The sequence below is a fragment of the Colobus angolensis genome, unplaced genomic scaffold (assembly GCF_000951035.1).
Source record: "Colobus angolensis palliatus isolate OR3802 unplaced genomic scaffold, Cang.pa_1.0 Scaffold134, whole genome shotgun sequence".
Lineage (NCBI taxonomy): Eukaryota > Metazoa > Chordata > Mammalia > Primates > Cercopithecidae > Colobus > Colobus angolensis.
The window spans coordinates 2643892-2656044 of record NW_012114422.1 but is presented as its reverse complement, the minus strand read 5'-3'; the positions used below and the strand labels follow the sequence as shown (position 1 = coordinate 2656044).

General features: G+C 41.0%; 1 pseudogene; it reads left to right on the top strand.

Moving 5' to 3' along the window:
- Positions 1 to 2052: 2052 nt before the first annotated feature.
- On the top strand, positions 2053 to 3111 carry LOC105506256 (annotated as a pseudogene).
- The last annotated feature ends 9042 nt before the right edge of the window (positions 3112 to 12153 follow it).

The following is a 12153-nucleotide window of genomic DNA, read 5'->3' as shown; positions in this document are numbered from 1 at the left end:
CAGCCCCCTAAGTAGCTGGAACTACAGGCACATGCTACCATGCCCAGCTAATTTTTTGTAATGATGGGGTTTCACCATGTTGCCCAGGCTGGTCTCAAACTCTTGAGCTCAAGCAATCCACCCACCTTAGCCTCCCAAAGTGTTAGGATTACAGGCGTGAGCTACATGCCTGGCCAATAATAATAATTCATTTACAATAATTTATCTTTGTGTATTGAAGCATCCATTTATAAACTGAAAGAAAAATCTTTTATAGTTCTGGACAGTTTTTAAATGGAATAATATGGTTATGTCTGGTTTTAATGTGAGATGAATTGAAAAAGACATGTTTTTTTAAAAAAAATAGCACACCCTTCATGTTTAGTGGTGAAAGAGTAGTAAGAAATTTTTTTCCTTTACTAAAGAAATATCAATTAAACTTAAAATACTAGGTCATTTGCTCTGGTGATTTTACAATCTCAAATGGAAACAGATTTTAGCCTGGGGGTCAGATGCGGCAAGGATAGACATCTCAGGTAATATTTTCAACGCTATGGCGATTTTGGAGATGTTTTTCTATGCACTTGCCTAGAGCGGAATAAATATATAAGTCTAGCAGTTTAAATATGTACCTTAAAACTCTACCAACTTAAAATGCAAACAGCTGTTGTAATGCAATAGAAAAATAATCCAATTTTTTAAATGGGCGAGAGGTTTGAAATGTCACTTCACAAATGTATATAAAAGGCTAAAAAGCATATGCAAAAATATTCAGCATGCTAGGCACACTGGTGCATGCCTATAGTCCCAGCTACTTGGGAGGCTGAGGTGGGAGGCAGGAGGCTCGCTTGAGTCCAGGAGTTCAAGACTAGCCTGGGTAACATAGTGACGCCCTGTCTTAAAACAAAACAAAACAAAAAAAACCAAAAAGTTTCATTTTAAAAAAAAGTTCAGCATCACTAGTCCTTAGAGAAATGAAAATGGAATCCAAAATGAGATATCTCTACACATCCACTAGATTAACTAAAAGTAGGAGATTGACAACACCAAGAATTGACAAGGATTTAGGTAACAAACTCTCATACATTGCTAGTGAGAGTGTAAAATGGTACACCATTTTGGAAAACAGCCTCACAATTTCTTACCATGTGACCCAGCAATTACATTCCTAAGTATATACTCAAGAGAAACAAACAAACAAAAAATGTTCACATAAAGACTTGGACCTAAATGTTCATAGTGGCTTAATTCATAATATAGCCCAAAACTAAAAAGAACCCAAATGTCCATCAGCAGGGAAATGAATAAATTGTTATCTATTCACACAATGAGAATTACTGATATACACAACAACAGGGATGAAGTTAAAAACATTCAGCTGAGTGAAAAAAAACCCAGACTAAAAAGAATCATATAATGTGATTCCATTTCTATTAAGCTCTGTAACTGTCAAACTTAACCTATAATTGATAGAAATCAGATTAGTAATTGCCTGGGACAGGGAGTGGAAAAGAGGCATAAGAGATGTTTCCATGGTAAAGGAAATGTTTACTATTTATTTATTTTGTTTTTTTGAGATGGAGTTTCGTTCTTGTTTGCAATGGCGCAATCTCGGCTCACTGCAACCTCCACCTCCCAGGTTCAAGTGATTCTCCTGTCTCAGCCTCCTGAGTAGCTGGGATTACAGGCGCCCGCCACCATGCCCAACTAATTCTTTGTGTTTTTAGTAGAGATGGGGTTTCACCATGTTGGCCAGGCTGGTCTCGAACTTCTGACCTCAGGTGATCTGCCAGCCTCGGCCTCCCAAAGTGCTGGTATTACAGGCGTGAACCACCGCGCCCAGCCTGGAAATGTTTACTATTTTAACTATGGTAGTGAAGGTTACATAAGACCACACGTTTAAATAGATGTGTTTTACTTTATGTAAATTATAACTCAATAAGGTTGGTAAAATACACACACACACACACACACACACACGCACACACGCGCGCGCGCGCGCGCCACGAAGTATCACACGGGGCTGCCTCGCCCGGGCTCTGATACCTGAACGTTGAGCGCCAGCCCGCGGAGATGAACGCTTTAACTAAGGTGAAGCTGATCAACGAGCTGAATGAGGGAGAGGTTAAGCTTGGGGTGGCCGATAAGGTGTCCTGGCACTCCGAGTACAAGGACAGCACCTGGATCTTCCTGGGAGGGCTTCCTTATGAACTGACTGAAGGGGACATCATCTGTGTATTCTCACAATATGGGGAGATTGTTAACATTAATCTTGTGCGGGACAAGAAGACTGGGAAATCCAAAGGATTCTGTTTCCTCTGCTATGAAGACCAGAGGAGCACGATTCTGGCCGTTGACAATTTTAATGGGATCAAGATCAAAGGAAGAACTATCCGAGTGGATCATGTGTCTAACTATCGGGCTCCTAAGAACTCGGAAGAAATGGATGATGTGACCAAAGAGCTCCACAAGGGCTCCCGTGGGGCTCATACCTACTCGTCGAGTTTGTCTGAGAACTCTGAAGACGAAAAACCAACAAAAAAGCACAAGAAGGAGAAAAAGGAAAAAAAGAAAAGAAAGAAAGAAAAAGAGAAAACTGATCGGTTGGTACAGGAAGAGCAACCATCCTCTTCGTCACCCAGAAGCAAGACAGTAAAGGAAAAAGATGATCCTGGCCCTAAGCAGCACAGCAGCAAGAACTCGGAGAGAGCTCAGAAGTCACAGCTCAGGGAGAGGCAGAAGCTCCCTGAGGCCAGGACTGCCTACTATGGTGGAGTAGAGGACATAGAGAGGCAGCAGCAGAAGGAGAAACCCAAGCACGAGCACAAGTCCTCAAGTGGGAGGGAGGCAAGAGAAGAAACCACCAGGGATAGGGACAGAGGGCGGAGCTCAGTCACATTTTCTAGCCCGTACAACGCGCATTCCGAAGGGCATAGTCGTAGAACTCGAAGTAGGAGCCGATATAAATCCCATAGGCATAAAAAAAGCCGGCGCTCCTGGGAGTGAGAATCTTCGAATCCCAGTGACCGTAGGCGTCACTGAAGACTGTGCAGCTGCTCAGTAGATTTGGAAATAATTACGTTTTTTAAATGCAGTAAAATTCAATTGGGTTGTTACTATTTTTGTATCTAAAACTTTTGGGGCTGGATTCTTTTAATCCCTTGAGCATTAGAGTCATTGAGAGGGCTGCAGTTTCAACAGCTAGATATCCTGGATATTTTTTGCACCATCCATTGTCCTTGTACCAGAGTATGTGTCCTAAATTTTGGTTCATAAGTATGGCTTTTGAACCCATAGACCCCAGTTGAAGATGGAATTTTCAGGGAAGGGAAAATACCAGATAATTCTATTATTCTAGTCTTTGTGTTGAATGTTAGGAGCCCAGCATCACAGGACCTTTCCAGTTACTAGTTTTGGACAGCTTGATGGGAATCAATGGGTTAGGAATTATTATTATTATTATTATTATTGAGACAGAGTTTCGCTCTTGTAGCCCAGGCTGGAGTGCAATGGCGCAATCTTGGCTCACTGCAACCTCTGCTTCCCGGGATCAAGTGATTCTCCTGCCTCAGCCTCCCAAGTAGCTGGGATTACAGGCACCTGCCACCACTCCCAGCTAATTTTTTGTATTTTTAGTAGAGACGGGGATTTTGCCATGTTGGCCAGGCTGGTCTCGAACTCCTGACCTCAGGTGATCCACCCGCCTCAGCCTCTCAAAGTGCTGGGATTACAGGCATGGGCTACTGCGCCCGGCTGGGTTAGGATTTTAAAGATCAACTGGCTACATGCCCAAACCCTTCTATTAAAAAAAATTTTAATGTCTTTTTCATTAAAACTTTGATTAAAAAACAAAAACAACAAGTATCGGCTTGTGAATCAGAGGCGGGCGGATCACGAGGTCAAGAGATTGAGACCTGCCCGGTGGGCGCCTGTAATCCCAGCACTTTGGGAGGCTAAGGCAGGCAGATCACCTGAGGTTAGGAGTTTGAGACCAGCCTGGCCAACATGGAGAACTCATCTTTAATAAAAATGCAAAATTAGCCATGCGTGATGGTGCATGCCTGTAATCCCAGCTACTCAGGAGGCTGAGGCAGGAGAATTGCTTGAACCCGGGAGGTGGAGGTTGCAATGAGTCGAGATCGTGCCATTGCACTCCTGGGCAATAAGAGTGAAAATCTGTCTCAAAAAAAAAAAAGAGATCGAGACCATCCTGGCCAACTTGATTTAGTAGTCTCTACTAAAAATACAAAAATTAGCCAGGTGTGGTGGTGCACACCTATAGTCCCAGTTATTCGGGTGGCTGAGGCAGAAGAATCGCTTGAACCTGGGAGGCAGAGATTGCAGTGAGCCGAGATCATGCCACTGCACTCCAGCCTGGGCAACAGAGCAAGACTGTGTCTCAAAAAAAAAAAAAAGGTATCTCAGGGGACTATGCATCCTTATAATATCTGAAATACACAAATAAATGACTTGAAATATTTTGAAATTAAGTGGAAAAAAGTATTACAAATTACTGGCAAGTATTTCATTTGTTAACCAGAGCCAACAACTAGATTTCGCTTCCAGGACACACTTTCCAGTGGAAACTTTTAAGAAGCCGAACATCACTTGGCAATAAAATAAGAGTATAAAAAAAAACTCTTATAACAAGTTAAAGCTCATGTGCTGATAACAAATGCATGAACTCAGAAGATTTCAAGGCAGATACTAGAACTAATGACTGGAAGCAGGCTAAGAAAATTAGATTGTTGAGTAGTTGCTTTTCAGAAACAAGAATTGTGCTAGGTAAACAAGATGCCACTATACCTACAATGCTTCCCTTGAAAACACCCACATCCTATCATAATGAAGCTTACAGGTACATTTGATGCACATGTTAGAAGTGCTAATATAACTTTTTAAAAAATAGCTACTTAGGAGGCTGAGGCAGAAGAATGGCATGAACCCGGGAGGCAGAGCTTGCAGTGAACCGAGATCACGCCACTGCACTCCAGCCTTGGCGACAAAGCGAGACTGCATCTCAAAAATAAATTAATAAAGAAAAAACTTAGTGTTTTTTATTTATTTATTTTTTTCTGAACACTTAGTGTTCAGAAAACACTATTGGAAAAACTAAATCTGACTATAAATGATACCAATATATTTTGAATACAGTGACTGGTTAAAATTGCTTTTTTTTTTGAGGAGTCTCCCTTAACAAAAAAAAAAAAAAAAAAACACCTGACTTTAAAAATATGTTAAGGCAGGCACGGCGGCTCAGGCCTGTAATCCTAGCACTTTGGGAGGCTGAGGTGTGTGGATCACCTGAGGTCAGGAGTTTGAGACCAGCCTGGACAACATGGGGAAAGCCTGTCTCTACTGAAAATACAAAGATTAGTCAGGTGTGGTGGTGGGCACCTGTAGTCCCAGCTACTCAGGTGGCTGAGGTGGGAGAATCACTTGAACTTGGGAGGCGGAGGTTGTAGTGAGCTGAGATCATGCCACTGCACTCCAGTCTGAGTGACAGAGCAAGACTCCGTCTCAGAAAAACATAAATAAATAAAATTTAAAAAAATAAAAATATGTTAAAATATTGAGTATTTTACTCTTAATGAAAATGTATAATAAGAAAGACAACAAGAAATGCTAAATACTACTGTTGCAAAAATAATTTTGTAACTAATATTCATTTAAGGTATGTAAAACTTTAGGTGGTTAGTTTTATGAAAGTTCTTCATCTGAAGTTTTCAAATTTCTTTTTTTAAATTTATTTATTTTTATTATACTTTATGTTCTAGGGTACATGTGCACCACATGCAGGTTGTTACATACGTATACATGTGCCATGTTGGTGTGCTGCACCCATTAACTCATTATTTGCATTAGGTATATCTCCTAATGCTACCCCTCCCTCCTCCCAAGCTTTCAAATTTCTAAGAATTTTCCTTTGATTAATTAGGTATCATAATTGACATCAGTCCAAAGTTCTGACAAAAGATGTCAAAACATCTCTCCACGCTGGTACATGTAAATTTGGTTTATTCATTTTATTCATTAAAATTACATTACTTATTTAAATTAGATTACTTTTCATAACTATATCCCCGCAAAAGATAAACAACTAAATGAAAATCCCAATTTAGCATTCCTCATAAAGGTGCCAGGGCTACCCAGTGGGGAAAGTGCATTGTCTTCAATAAATAGTGTTGGGAAAACTGGAGGTCTATATGCAAAGGAATGAAGCTGGACTCTTACATTATATACAAAAATTAAGTAAAAATGGATTAGAGATCTAAATGTAAGACCTAAAACACAAAACTCCTAGAAGACAATATAGCAGGAAAGCTTCCAGACATTGGATTTGACAATGATTTCTTGAATGTGACACCAAAGCACAGGGAAGAAAAGTGAACATAGACAAATGGGACTACACCAAACTGAAAAACTTCTGTGTATCAAAAGAAGCAACTAACAGAGTAACAAGGAAACCTATAGAATGAGGAAAAATATTTGCAAGTCATGTATTGGATAAGGGGTTAATACCTAGAGTATATAAGGAAGTCCTATAACTCAATACTACCAACAAGAAATAACCTGATTAAAATTGAGCAAAGGACTTAAATACACAGTTCTACAAAGAAGATGTTTTTAAAATCACCATGGTAAAATGTGCTCAACATCAATAATCATAAGAGAAATGCAGTTTGCATTTGCAATTTGCCATCTTACACCCATTAGGATGGCTACCATCAAAAGAACAGAAGGCTGGGAACAGTGGCTCATGCCTATAATCCCAGCACTTCGGGAGGCTGAGGGGAGAGGGCTGCTTGAGCCTAGGAGTTCAAGACTACAGTGAACTACAATTGAGCCACTGCACCCTGGGCAACAGTGCAAGACCCTGTCTCTTAAAAAAAAAACAGAAAATAATAAATGTTGGCAAGAATCTGGAGAAATTGCACTGCTGGTGGGAATATAAAATGGTGCAACCATTATGGAAAACAATATGTAGATTGTTCAAAAAATTAAAAATAGAATTACCATAGGATCCAGCAATCTCACTTCTGGGTAGATACCCAGAATAATTCAAAGCTGGACTTTGAAGAGATATTTGCATACCTATGTTCATTATAGTATTATTCACAATAGCCAAGAGGTAGAAGCAAACCAGGTGTCCATCAGTGTTTGAACGAATAAAGAAATGTGGTGTATACATGCAATGGAATATTAAGGAGTCTCAAATAGAAGGAAATCCTGCAATATGCAATAATGTGGATGAATCTGGAGGACATTATGCTAAGTGAAATAATCTAGTCACAAAAAGACAAATACTGTGTGATTCCATTCATATTAATTATCTAAAATAGTCAAAATTATAGAAACAAAGTAGAAAGGGAAAAGGAAGAATTAGTGTTTAATGGGCATAGAGTGTGAGTTTTACAAGATAAAAAAAGTTATAGAGATCTGTTGCACAATAATGTGAAAATGAATATACTTAACACTACTGAACTGTATACTTAAAAATGGTTAAGATGAGCTAAGCACAGTGGCACATACCTTTAATCCTAGCTACTTAGGAGGCTGAGGTGGGAGAATACTTTGAATCCAGGAGTTCAAGACCAGCCTGGGCAACATAGCAAGACCTCATCTCAAAATAAAAATAAAACAAAAATTTAAAAAATAAAAAAAAATTATTTAAATAGTTAAGATGGTAAATTTAATGTTGTATATTGTTTTACCACAATAAAAGAAAAAGAAATTGAAAAAAAATGCAACAAAACAACTTTTAAAAAGGGAAATCAAGAAGGGGCCAGAAATCATTGAAATGGAATACTAAAAATAACGAAGATTAATGAAGCCAAAATCTAGGTTTTGTTAAAGATTAACAGGATACATCAAGAAAAAGGGAGAAGAAATAAACAAAATAGGGTCTTTTCCTAGAAAAATCTGAGGACCACTGAACAGTACTTTCTCTTAAATTGGAAAAACCAATTAATCTTTAAAATCAAAGCAAAATGCACATATCAGTATCTAATTCCTCATAAACTGAGGCTTTCTAACAGACCAGTACAAACCAAAGCAATATATGCTTCCCTGTGAGAGAAAATTTAATTAAATATGGATTAGTGGTCAGTAGTTTCCGCTGGAAGAGTGTGTGATTGTTAGAAAAGAAAAACAGTCAACTGGCTGTGACACTCCAATGATGATCTGCCTGAGGCCTTTCTTTATTAAGGTAAGAAAAATTAAAATGATTTTCTGTATCAATCAGGTTTGTAGAATAACTTTATAAAAATAATAATATTTATGTGATAATGATGATAAATCCACTCCTCTACCTCACATTAATCTAGAATAGCTGTCTTTTTAATGTAATACTTACCTTTCTTTTTACTTGCAACACACCAATGACCCCAACTTCCGGATATCCTGTGTGCTTGGGTTTTTGGCTATTGTTCCCTTTCTTTTTAGCCAGGCTTGATTCTGATTAGTTTCTAATTCTCTCGTTTAATCTGTTCCTACTTCCCAGAAAGCAATAAGACCTCAGCTGAGGGAGCCAGAGAATCTTTGAACAATTTGTCCATGGTCCAAAAGAAAGTTATTATCGCCAACTTTTAAATGAGCAACTCAGACTGAAACAAGTTGAGACTTAGATTACCTCCCTATTTGTGAAATGCTTCTTCCATTATTCCATCCTTACTTTTTATATATATAAAGTGTCTCATACTTTCTTACTGGAAAGGTTAAAAAGGGCTCAAAGCATAAACAAGCAAAAAGGGACTTGAAAACACCCATCCTACAACTTATAGACAATCAGCCTAAATACCATGATGAATCTTTTTCTGGATCAGTTCAAGATAAATTAAAGAAATAAATGAGAAAGACAAGAAATTAAAAGGATTTTGGAAGACTTTTATTCATGATATAAGGAAAGATTTCTTTCTTTCTTTCCTTTTTTTTTTTTTTTTTTGAGACGGAGTCTCGCTCTGTCGCCCGGGCTGGAGTGCAGTGGCCGGATCTCAGCTCACTGCAAGCTCCGCCTCCCGGGTTCACGCCATTCTCCTGCCTCAGCCTCCCGAGTAGCTGGGACTACAGGTGTGTGCCACCACACCCAGCTAATTTTTGTATTTTTAGTAGAGACGGGGTTTCACCGTGTTCGCCAGGATGGTCTCGATCTCCTGACCTCGTGATCCGCCCGTCTCGGCCTCCCAAAGTGCTGGGATTACAGGCTTGAACCACCGCGCCTGGCCTCTTTCTTTTTTTCTTGAAATGGAGTCTCACTCTGTCTTCCAGGTTGGAGTGCAGTGGCATGATCTTGGCTCACTGCAACCTCTGCCCCCCGATTCTCCTGCCTCAGCCTCCTGAGTAGCTGGGATTACAGGCGTGCGCCACCACACCCAGCTAATTTTTGTATTTTTAGTAGAGACGGGGTTTTGCCATGTTGGCCAGGCTGGTCTCGAACTCCTGCCCTCAGGTGATCCGCACGCCTTGGCCTCCCAAAGTGCTGAGGTTACAGGCATGAGCCACCGCACCTGGCCCAGCAAACTACACAATTCTTTATTAATCAAAATGCTTGGAGAATAGTGTGGAGGGTATCTCCATTTGAAAGAAAGACAGATGAAAAGAAGTGTGCAATTTTTTTAAGGACCCCCAATATTATTTAAGTGTGGCAATCTCTTTTTATTTCACTAAGGGCTGTAACAAGAAAGTGTTGGCTTTTAGCTTTTGAATAAAATGATACATATTTCAAACATAGAAAGCAATGTTGGTTTAGGAGTAGGGAGCAGCATTTCAGTTATCATTTTGGTACTTCCAACATATGAAAATCTCTTATACCCCTGCTACAGGTATAATAGAACCTGTGGTGGAGATTGTGATTGTCTTCATTGGGTTTTTAATACTCATCTTTATGTTGCCCTGAATGCATACATGAAGTTTTTGCAGCAGAGACAGATTATTATGATAATTACTGTGCTGGATTCCCTTGTCCTAGTTCTTATCCCTGGGGGCATGCGATGAGAACCAGATGTCACCCTCTATGAGGTCTGTACTGTAAGTAAGGAATTCTGAGAAAATGAAACTGAGCATTTATATAGAAGAGAAAGACAGCTGTCCTCCTCCCCTTCTAAAAGAAGAGAGAAAAAAGGCCGGGCACGGTGGTTCACGCCTGTAATCCTAGCACTTTGGGAGGCCAAGGCGGGTGGATCACCCGAGGTCAGGAGTTCAAGACCAGCCTGACCAACATGGAGAAACCCTGTCTCTACTAAAAATACAAAGTTAGTTGGGCATGATGGTGGGTACCCGTAATCCCAGCTACTTGGGAGGCTGAGGCAGGAGAATCACTTGAACCTGGGAGGCAGAGGTTGCGGTGAGCCAAGATTGCACCATTGCACTCTATCCTGGGCAACAAGAGCGAAACTCGGTCTCAAAAAAAAAACAAAAGAGAGAGAGAAAAAAAAAAACCTTTACCCCTGGAAGGCAAGATGGAGAGGATCCTGGGTTCTCACTCCAACTTTTTGATTGATTGATTGATTGATTGAGACAGGGCTCACTCTGTCCCCTAGGCTGGAGTGCAGTGGCATGATCATGGCTCACTGCAGCCTCAACCTCCCAGGCTCAAGCAATCTATCTCAGCCTCCCAAGTAGCTGACACTACAAGCGTGTGCCGTCATGCCTGGCTAATTTTTGTAGAGATGGGGTCTCCCTATGTTGCCCAGGCTGGTCTCAAACTCCTGGGTTCAAGCAATCCTCCCACCTTAGCCTCCTGAGTAGCTGAGACTACAGGTGTGCCCCACTATGCCTGACTAATTTTTGTATTTTTTGTAGAGATAGGGGTCTCATTACATTGCCCAGGCTGGTCTCAAACTCCTGACCTCAAGTGATCCACCTTCCTCAGCCTCTCAAAGTGCTGGGATTACAGGCATGAGCCACTGTGCCCAGCCTCTCTGTCAATTTTCTCTGGGTCATCTATATGGTTCTATCTTCAAGTTCATAGAATCTTTTCTCTGACATCTATATTTTGCTATTGAGTACATTCGGTGAGGCTATATTACTTATATTTTTCAGTTCCATAATTTCCACTTATGTCTCTTTTATATTTATTTGCTGATACTTTCTACTTTTTCATTTGTTTCATGTTTGTAACTGTTCATAGAAGCTTTTTTTTTTTTTGAGATGGAGTTTCACTCTTGTTGCCCAGGCTGGAGTGAAATGGTGCGATCTTGGCTCACTGCAACCTCTGCCTCCTGGGTTCAAGCGATTCTCCTGCCTCAGCCTCCTGAGTAACTGGGATTACAGGCATGTGCCATGATGCCCAGCTAATTTTGTATTTTTAGTAGAGACGGGGTTTCTCCGTGTTGGTCAGGCTGGTCTCAAACTCCCAACCTCAGGTGATCTGCCCGCCTCGGCCTCCCAAAGTGCTGGGATTGCAGGTGTGAGCCACCGTGCCCGGCCTGAAGCATTTTTATAATGACTGCTTTAAATTCCTTGTCAGAGAACTCTAGTGTCTGTGTTGTCCCATTGTTGGTATCTGTTAATTGTCTTTTCTCATTCAAGTTGAGATTTTTCTGGCTCTCAGTATAATGAGTGATTTTTCTATTGTGTCCTGGACATTTTGGGGATTGTTAGGGGATCCTGGATCTTATTAAGTCTTCTTTTTTAGTAGGGCCCTGCTGATGCTGCCAGCAGGGAAGCGGGGTAGAAATCTAGGCTACTCATGTGGCCTCCACTGACATTCCACTCTACTGGAGGGGTTGGGGGAGGCCAGGGAAGAGCACTGTTACCATCAGGTGGAGGGCAGAACTTTAGGATCCCCACTTTTACCTCCTCTGCACCATCCCAGAAGAGTAGGGGAGGGGAGCCTCATGACTGCCAGGCAAGGATGAATGTCTAGGCTGTCAACTCAGTATTTGCTGAGGGGGATGGGGGTAGAAATATGTCTCTATACAATTTGACTGGATTAGGGCAGTTTTGTCAAAAGGTTTCTGTCTTGCCAGACTGTTCCTTTCCTCATCTGTTGGCAAAAGAAAGCAAGCTCTGGCCGGGCGCGGTGGCTCAAGCCTGTAATCCCAGCACTTTGGGAGGCCGAGACGGGCGGATCACGAGGTCAGGAGATCGAGACCATCCTGGCCAACACGGTGAAACCCCGTCTCTACTAAAAAATACAAAAAACTAGCCGGGCGAGGTGGCGGGCGCCTGTAG